The following is a 9,835-nucleotide window of genomic DNA, read 5'->3' as shown; positions in this document are numbered from 1 at the left end:
TTTAATGAGTATTTTCCTACAAGAACTTTGAACCCTTCCAGACTCACAGAAGCAGGTTAGACTCAAATTTCCAATCTCAACTTGCCTCAGAAGTTCTTACTGAAGGAAGACTTAAACGGGAGTAACCTCCCATTTTGTAACTCAGAAAAAGTGCAAACAGCAAAACAAACTTCTGAATTGTTTTAAAACCACAATATTTTCTGATTTTAAAAGATAGCTATTTTTCAAGTAGTGAAAATCTTCTAAAACCATACCATCTTGATAGATTCGCCAGAACTAATTTCTTATGACAACAGTTCCTGTAATGTCAGTACCACTGACTAAATCACAGTTGTTTTCTTGGCAAGCATCTACAATATTTTTATTGATGCTTCTATGCTGGAGATGAAAAGGATTCGCATCCTGCATATTTCCTCTGGTATTTCATCTTTATTTTGACTATATGTACAGCACAATTACTACAGCATGAATACTGTCAATTTGAAGGTCATGTTCTAAACTAATTTGCATTTGGTGCTCTTAAAACTTATTCTGTATAAAACTTTTGAAAATTTGGTTTTGATAAATTTGCTGAGATATGCATCTATATCAGAGATTTTAATTTATTGGAAATATTTACACAGAAACGTATTTCCAGTTTAGCAAATCAGACAAAATTTCTCTTTTTCATTGAAGACCACAAGGTGGCATGTGAAACATACAATAAACATACTTGAAAGAATACAGTAGAAAACTAGTATGCCATTCTACCAGATGACCATTACCTGAAAATTCAAACAGTTTTAAGAAGCAGTCTAAAGTCTTTGTGGAGTTTTGTCTTTTTCAGTCCAAGGTCTTTACACTGGAAAAGGAATAAGGTGCACAAGCCTTTTATTAACAAGGAGGGACTATTCTTTCTAATATAAAAGTATATTAGGACATTCTAACACAGACAGTGGGTCTTGTTACCCACAGAGATAAAATAAAGAACAGTGTAAACTTCAGAAAATTTCTTCCATGATTTCCATTCAACAGCCATAAGAACCAGACAGACCATTGTGTATGCAGCCATGCTGTGCTAAATCTTCATTTTAATGAAAAATTCATTAAGAGTTTTTGTTAAACACTTAACTACATTTTAAAATGTAGAAATATGGCATCTGGTACCATTGTGCTACACCATGGAAGGTCTGAGACTGTTCACACTGATGTCTGTTTGAGTACAATGAAAAAAATTTTCATTTATCTCACATACTTCTGAATTAAGCAGATTCAGCAGATATCTTTGGGATGCCTAAAGGACACTAAAGTTGTGAGGTTGTTAACTGTTAGGAGCTAGTTGTTGGGGTGTCTTCTTTTCATACGCTTTATCTGAGATGGTAACATCACATTTTTGCCATTGCCAATAAAGCATATATCATGTTGATGCATCTAGTTTTCTGAATTGCACTCCAGGGAAACACCTTCATTCTGCAGATGACTTCAAATGCACTCCCAAACCCCCAAAACATGTTTCTGCCCCATCCCAACTACCATCTCAGCCTGTCTGCGCTATTTTCCCCTGTATGATGGTGAGCTGTCGTAACTCCAGGCCTGTTAAATCTTTATGTATGAATCTTTCATATATTGGCCAAGTGTCAATGAGCTGATGAAAGACCCCCACAGAAGAGGTCCATGTGCTCCAGCCTAGAGACTTGGGAAAGGGTCATGCTAATATCTATAGGCATTCAGACAATTTGAACCCATATGAGTGGTGTTTGGTACCCTGCGCATGTGGGCTGGTAAGTGGGGTCCTCATTTAATACCTGTTTTACATATATATTGTTCATGAAAATATTCTACCTTCATTTTTGTGGGGTTTTTTTTAAGATCTTTTTCTGGAATTTACCCTCTCCCAAACTGTTACATTTGTGCTGAAAATATGCCTTACGTTATTCCCAGATGACACATGCTCATTACGTATACAAACAGGAAGAGAGGGCCATGTGTTTATGCTTGAAAACCAAGGAAATGATTAACAGGGTTGATTCATTCTGGCTTACTATAAATTCCTCAAGACATAAGTACTGTTGCTAAAAGCCATAGACCTTCAGCAGAACAGTCATCAGGAATTACCTGCTCCTAAATGAACAAGAATTAATTGCACTTACTAACAAAATGACTAAGGCTTGGATTATCAGTGAATGGGGTTGAATGTTGTAGTCAACAAATACCAGGGAGGCTTTATTTCTCTCTCTACAAAAAAAAAAATAAATAAAAAAATAAAAAAGGTGTTGCCATAACCATTAGTTTTACACAAGAAACATGACATTTCATTAAATGAAAGAGTATCTATTGCAGATGGTTCAGAATCACAGAATTTGGGCAAGATTTGACCTTGCTCAAGCCTGAAGGGTTTCAAACCTGGACCTGGAAACTGGGGCTGTTGCTTCTATTGAGAATTCAGTCTTGTACTGTACTAAGTATGCTCAGTTCCTACAAGTCTTAGCTCCTCATTTCACTTACAGATAGGCTGCATCTTAATTTGATTTCAAGGCACATAGGTGTTGTCAAATAAACACGCCAATTTTTTATCCTTATTGAAGTGCCAACACAAAACACAAAAAAAGCAAATGCAAATGTTTAACGTTTCCAGCCCACACTTGACCACCTGGTTCTATGCATCCATTTGATTATTACATAGACCTCTGCTTGCAGTCTTGAAGTAAAGTAATGAATGTTATCTTTTATGATTCTGTCATGACTGACAGCTTGACAGCTATTCAGAGAGAATTGTAGTTATTCAAGCTACAAGACAGAGCTCCAACAGATTATGTACTTCTGGGAACTGTAATTACAGACCTGGGAGATTTTTGACACTCTAGGCAGTGCTTTGCATCAAATCTGCCACACTTGTATAACAGTTGAAATTTAAAAAGAGAAAAAAGGGGAGAAAAATAAATTTTGCTCTAATGCACTGCTGAAAGTAAATTCTTCAGCTTGCTCTCAGCTGAAATCATTTTGTGGGAAACACCAAGAACATCTGCATTTTAGATTGAAAATCAAAAAAACGTTAAAACCCATAAGCTAGGGGAAGGGGGAATCCGAAGCATCTGAGGAAATACCCCAGCCTAAAAAATGAACATAGCCTGATCCTGAACATTGTAGACCACAGAGTAACTTATATTACCTGTGCTAGTAAATTCAGAGGTGTCAGGGAATGCTCCCACACCCTGGTACTCAATCTTCTGCCAGAAGATAGTTCTGTTAGAAGTCTATTAGAATAATCCCTTTTGGCTCATGAGAAATACCACTCTCCTAAACAATCCCCATGCTTCAGGAGTTAGAGCCAGGAACTATTCTTAACAGGCATTTCTGATGCAGATTCTCTGTTTTGGATGGATGACAGTCATCCCATGCTAGCTGGCCTCATTGCTAAGAAATGGTCTGGCGCATGCTTAATTTATTAGCATGGATTCAGCACCTAGGATGGACCTGGGCTCCATGTGGCCTCAAGGAATCCAAGACAGCACATGTGGAGAAACGTACAGAAAAGTACCACGTTGTTAGTGTCTAAGCAGAACCCATCAAAATCTCCCCCTCTTTCCCTTCCTCCCTCTCTACTGAGCTTTTGCCTCTGCATTATTTCCACACAGAAAGCTTCACTGGGTTCATGCAAAGCAGGTAGCTAGGAAGAGGACTGGCATCATAAAATTGCCTATGTCCCACAAGCAAAAAGAGAAAAGAGGAAGCTCAGTGAAAACAGCAAATAAACATGGAAATGATTAAAGTGTGGGGTGGCTTTGTTAAACTACTAGTGCTGAAAGGAAATATCATTTATCTTCAAGAGAGCACCAGGGTTTATCCTGACATTATACTTACGACGTGTGATCACCACGTGGGTACCAGCAGCAGCACAACACGGAAATAAAATCCCAAGTGACTCAGAAGTATTGTACTCCCAAGGCTCCCTCCCTCCCTCCAAACTGCGAGAAAAGCTCCTAGCACCTCTGCCCCTTGATTCAGTCAGCTGGGTAGTGTCGACATGCTGCAATACCTGGATACAAGTACTTTCATGCAGATCTCTTAATGCAAAATTGTGTAAACAGTCATCTAAAACAATAGGTAATAATTTCCAAAAGAATCAGATGTTCAGGAACGGCCCAGCTAGTGTGTGGCACATGCTAACAAGGAGAGTTTGGTTAAGGCTGGTAGAAGACTACGCAGATGACTGCAAAGGGTGTTGGTTTCCACAGTGCTCCTCTGTTGTAGCCCTCATTATCAATAAATCCGAGCAAGTGTATCATCATATTGCCAGGGTGGCAGCAGGCAAAATGGGATCTCAGCCAGAATCTAAACTCCTGATGTTTTGTTTAGGAAAATATCAGGACTGGAAATGATTTCTCACTGGTAAGAACAAGCACAATTGAAGAGGTTACTACCAAACTCCTCCTTTCCTGCAATGTAGATAGTATAACATATTCAGACAATATATTCGTTTTTAAAAAAGCTATTATAAATCAAGTATCCATTCTCTTTTCATTTAAAAGCTTGAAAAATCCACCAAAAAAACCCAAGGACAAAGGCATTGTAATTACTGAATGAGAAGTCATTTTCTAAAACAGGTTCCTTTATACAACTCTAAATATACAAATAAAATTCAGGGACTATCAAGAGTCAAGAGAAAAATAATGTCTTTCTCCCAAATGTTTCAGAGTATTTAATAGGTAACAGGGTCTATCATGTTTAAGTCCACCAGTAAAAATATAGTAAAGCTGTATGAGAGATATAACAGCTAAATACACAAGTCCATGTTCTGACTATTGCCGTGCTTTTGTATTCCTTCATATGATCATGTAAATAGTTTTATCTAAGTGATACAGATTAGTGTATTTAAGAGTAGCATTTTCCTGTCCTCAGGTTAGTCATATCCAGTAAATCTTGATAACTGATATTAAATGCTATATGTTCATAGGAAATTACATTAGTGACCTGAACAAATGTTCAATTATCTTTACGAGACATAACCACTTTCACTATTTGATGTTAATCACTTACCATTTGCTTTTTTACTAGCTTGCTAAAAATATGGCAGCTTGCTATACAATCCTCCCCAAATTTTGTGGGCAAGATAATAATTCCATTTTGCTGGGCCTGACATTTTAATTCCTGCCATAAAAACGATCCTACTTGCAAAATACCTGCAAATATCACCAAAAAGAAGAAGAAAAAAAAAAAAGTAGCCTAAAAAAACAAGGGCAGGCCCTGACAGAGCCAAAGTAAGGCTGTACTTATGAGGCAGGACAGACGGTGACCATCACAGTTCTGGTGCCACTGTTTGGTGGGAGTTATTGGTAGCTGTCCTCTCTGAATATTGCATCACTTTGTATGGGAAGCACTGCACCAGAAGATGAGGCAACTGAGGAGGGAGAATATGATGCACAGGTAGGTGTCTTCCCAGCTCTTTTCCAGCTAGGTCACAGCTAGGTGACACAGCTACATCGAGATCCATCCTCGATCCCAACACACAGTCATAGCCTAAGTGTTTGATATAGTCCAGTGGGTTTGCTAGTGTTCCAGCTATTGAGTTCAGAGAGAATCATTTGATTGTCATCTCTGATTTTCAGCGTAATTCCAGCTGTTCCATTAAACCCAGATATATTCATAAAGCAAATGACCAAAAAGGCGAGACCTAAGGGATACAGACAGTATAAATTACACTTTGATAACTAGGAACAAACCAGAAAGTTATTCTTTCTGAAAACTGGCATACAAGGAGAAACTGCACTGAAAGAAAAGTATTTGAAACCATGACAAATTGAACTTGATTTATTTAGGGAGAAAATTACCCCTCTTTAGCTAGGATTAAATAATTTTTCAAAATTGCATCATGAAACGATACATCTTTAAATCTGAACACCTTGCCTTGACAACAGAGAGATCCATACAACTTTCTCTGCTGTTGTGGAAACAGTCAATCTGCTGAATTTCAAAAACAACACAACTGGATTTGCTGTTTAGTGTCCATAAAAATGAAGGCACTAAAATTCTTCTGGATGGAGGGTCAAGATGGAAACAAATTACTTCAGAAGAATTAGTCTTTCTATTAGTAAAGACATGCACATTTTTATATATGTATATAAGAATATAAAGGGGTGCATGCATATCTATGCATTGGAGGCCTGTCTTTCAGATGGAAACAATGTATATGAGTTCCAATGATGCACAGAAAAAAACCCACCTTTCTGTATTTTGTACCCTCTTCTCAACATCTGTGTGAGTACCTGTACTACAGCAGAAATCTAAAAGCTCTTTCCACCCTAGGCTGCCCATAGGCAAGAATGCCAGAAAGCAAATACCACCTCAGTCTGGAAAATGTGTTTAATTTTAGTTGCTATTTCAGTTGATCTTTTATACAGAGGTACAAGGCATGAAAAGCATTTTACAAGTCTGTATCATCATGTACTGAACACACAGTAGCTGCCCTCCTGGATTTCACAAGCTAAAGACTAAGCTCACCAACATAGCTGTCACACTTTCAAAACCAGTTTTGCCAAATACTTCTTGAATTCAGGAAAGAGAATTACATTCATTACAACACTAATCAAACCATGAGGAATATTACACACAAAAAAATATCCTCTTTGCTGTGGACCTTTGCTTATCTCATTACCAGTGTGGACCTTCAGAAAATTCTCAGAAGAGTCAGAGCAAAGACTTCTTAACAAGAATGAAGAGGTCAGTGTGGGAATTCTCACAAGTTAAAAATTCAAAGAAACCAAGAGGCAGCTGTTTATCTGTTACATGGTCTAAATACTGTTTCCATCATTTAGAAATGGTATTTAACAAAAGCTTTTATTTTATCAGAAGCCTGACCTACCTTAAGAAGCCAACATGAATAGGGATCCTGTCTGCAATCATAATGAAGGACTTTGAAACTTCTCTTTGAGTATGAAGAGCACTTTTTTATTCTTATGTCCACTAGATAACAAGCAATGTGAAAGGTACAGCTTGCTGTACCAGGTCATTTATCACCTGACACAGTGAGACAGATGGCAAATTACAAATTACATCACCTGCTCCTTCAAATGTAGCAGCAGCACTGTCATAAACAGTGTGGACTTAATCAGGCCCCTGTCATGGTTCAACCCCAGCCAGCAATTAAGCACCACACAGCCGCTCACTCCCCCCCACATTGGGATGGGGGAGAGAATCAGCAGGGTAAAGGTGCGAAAACTCATGGGTTGAGATAAAGACAGCTTAATAGGGAAAGCAAAAGCCGTGCACACAAGCAAAGCAAAACAAGGAATTCATTCACAACTTCCCATCAGCAGGCAGGTGTTCGTTCAGCCATCTCCAGGAAAGCAGGGCTCCGTCACCTGTAACAGTTACTTGGGAAGACAAACACCATTACTTCGAACATCCGCCCTTCCTTCTTCTTCCCCCAGTTTTATTGCTGAGGATGATGTCATATGGTCTGGAATATCCCTTTGGTCAGCTGGGGTCAGCTGTCCCAGCTGTGTTCCCTCCCAAATTCTTGTGCACCCCCAGCCTCCTTGCTGGTGGGGTGGGGTGAGAAGCAGAAAAGGCCTTAACTTAGTGCAAACACTGCTTAGCAACAACTAAAACATCAGTGTGTTATCAACACTATTCTCAACCTAAATCCAAAACTCAGCACTATACCCGCTACTAGGAAAGAAATTAACTCTATCCCAGCCAAAACCAGCACAGCCCTAAAAAAGTTTATTGCATAAATAACACATTAAAGGTGATTATCAGATATTCTACCCATTGGTTTTATTAGTATACTATGCATCTTCTCTATTGTGAACTGTACATCTTCAAACTACAGTTTAAGGGGTCTGTGCTTTGCTAAAGGCCTCTGCAATAACAAGCAAAGCTGTTCTGACATGGTCTGACAGCCAGCCCCAGGAACAGGAAGAAAACACAAACCTGCTTTCCCCCACCGGTCCTGTGCTCAGGCCCTGGGACCCAGATTCTGACTTTCTGGTCCATATTCTTTCTTTATCCCAGGATTATTTGGATAGAAATAATCAAGTTAATTTATCCAGAAAGTCTATTTGCTCGCTGCTTTAGAATTGCCTACAGATTTAACTCTTCTATGTGATTCCAGAAAACTGGGGTGGAAAATGCCAGTGCTTTGAGATACAGATATGCTCAGGTTTCTTCTAGGTGAGCATTGTATCCCACTAACACCACCAGACAGGAACGCACAAATTAGCACTGGCACATGCAGCTTTGCTACACATTGTCTCCATCACCCTTTTCTTCTTTTAACAACCACACCTTTGGGAAGTCCATCACATACTCTTCACTGATGTGGGAGCTGCAGTTCCTCTGTGAGTGAAGTCTGAGGTGTCACTATGGTTGCATAGAGAGATAGATGGAGTTTTACAAGAAAATGCTTATCTTCTCAATCTTCAGTATACTGAAAGCATAAAAACTAATCAGAGTTCACCATTTAGTCACTGATTATGCCTAAATCTGCCATTGATTTTTCCCACAGGTCATTTTGCACTTATTACAAGAAGGGAACCTGTTTACATTGAGACATACCAAAGGGATTTTAAGTAAAAATCAGTAAAACTGAGAACAATAAAGTTTAGATTTTTTTACATGTGGTAAACTGCTGAAACAACCTGGGTCTTATACTGATTGAGAAATACACTTACAAAGGTATTTCTCAAAAATTGTTAAAAGTGATTAAAAAGAAAATCAACTGCATGTACTATGAGTGTAATACAAGTCTCTCAGATATGAGGTTGTGACCCAGTTTACAGCTGGAAACAGAAAGCCAACAGGTATTGTTACATGGCTTTCCTGAACACTATTACAGCATTGATTTAGAGCCAATTATACAGTTAATCTAAAAATCAGAACACCACATATAATACTTTAATTGACATCATGTCATATTTGAGTCTTACAACAGTTAACAGTTTAAAAAAAATCTCAAAGGAATATTTTAAACTTTAATTTGCACTGCAATTACTTTGTATTTTAGCTGCAGTTCATGCCACATAACTTCAACAATGAAACCTTAAGCCAGCTGTGATGCTTCTTATGTCATTTGAGAGAATGCCTTTTACTATCCTAGCGAAAAAAGGGGAATTTCCAGAAGCAGTAATGGTTTACTCTAATTTTTCCCTTGGAAGCCCCTCCTTGTCTTGGGAACTCCAAGTCACCAATTTATCTTTTTGGAACTTCTGTTTTGGTGTGCCAACAAAACATGCAGCTCCCCACAGTGCTACAGCCACAGCAGTCAGATCAAATGGAGCATTCCTTTTCCCTGTCCACCCTTACCAGCAAGCTTGCCTTCAAACTCTGACAAAATTCCTAGAGATCTGTAGAAAGCAGCAACTAACTACTTATGCCTGTTACTCATCCTGTATTCCTTTACTGTGATGAAAACATCAATATTGCTTCCACTCAGCTAGCAGAAACTGGCCCAGTGCTGTCTTAGCGTGGTGCAAAACCCACTGACACCGATGGAAATGGACAGGCTCTTTAGACAATATATAAGGTTCTAAGCCACAAAACCTCTCTATATTTTATAACAAAACGCTTAGTTAAGTAAAAGACTATCATAATACTCTTGGCACTGTTACTGATCTGTCACTTTTTATAATCACTATAATTTTCTTGGTATTTAAGTTAGTATGCTTAAAATTATAAATATACATTAAATCAACACAATACATGGCAACAAGATGCACAAATAACTTTTTGTACAGTATCTTGAAATTTTTAGTATACTGGCATTTGTAATCTCTTAATGGGAAATACCATAAGTATATATTTACGCAGTGGTTTTGTAGTACGTGCTCACTGTGTATGTCCACCGCATATTATTTTC

Source organism: Aquila chrysaetos, chromosome 4 (assembly GCF_900496995.4).
Source record: "Aquila chrysaetos chrysaetos chromosome 4, bAquChr1.4, whole genome shotgun sequence".
NCBI classification, from domain to species: domain Eukaryota; kingdom Metazoa; phylum Chordata; class Aves; order Accipitriformes; family Accipitridae; genus Aquila; species Aquila chrysaetos.
This window is presented reverse-complemented; position numbering follows the sequence as displayed.